Here is a 686-nt window from a genome sequence, read left to right as displayed (position 1 = left end):
AAAGATTTTCCAAGAAGCCTTAAGAAGCCTTGTTTGCAGGTAAAATCATGTATGAATAATACAAATTCAAAAGAACTTTGATTTGCAAATATTAGTTAAATGAATTATTACTTTAATAGTAATAGTATGTCATGGTAAGAAGTGTTGGTAGCACTGGTACTGGTTACCACTGATGGAACAAGTATTCAGATCCTATACTTTGTAACATTACTAATACCACACTGTAAAAAATACTCTGTACAAGTAAAAAGTCTTGCACTGAAAATGCATACTTAAGTACAATATGAAGTATTAATAAAGGAAGTGTACTTAAAGTATAAAAGTGCCCTCAATGCTAGAAAACTGTTCCCCCTGTGACTGTTATACTATTATATATCATTATATTGTTATTACTCATGCGTGGTTTGAGTTGGTTGAGGTGGAACTCTTTTTGATCTATTTTGTATTGAACTGCAACTAATGGTTACTTTAGTTATGGATGAATCTGCTGATTATTAGTTTTCTCCCATTAATCAATTAATCGATTGTTTGGTTTATAATAATTTGAAAACAGTGAGAAATGCCGCACCAGGGCTATAGCCATGAGGTTATGAGTCTGAGTTGTTTAGATAAGTTATAGTATACAATGAATACATTTTAATAATTTTGGAGGGGTAACAATAATCACACTGTGCCATTGGTGGTCA

Source organism: Morone saxatilis, unplaced genomic scaffold, assembly GCF_004916995.1.
Source record: "Morone saxatilis isolate NCDOM2014 unplaced genomic scaffold, NCSU_SB_2.0 Contig16, whole genome shotgun sequence".
Lineage (NCBI taxonomy): Eukaryota > Metazoa > Chordata > Actinopteri > Moronidae > Morone > Morone saxatilis.
The sequence above is the reverse complement of the archived record's forward strand: the minus strand, read 5'-3'. Positions refer to the sequence as shown.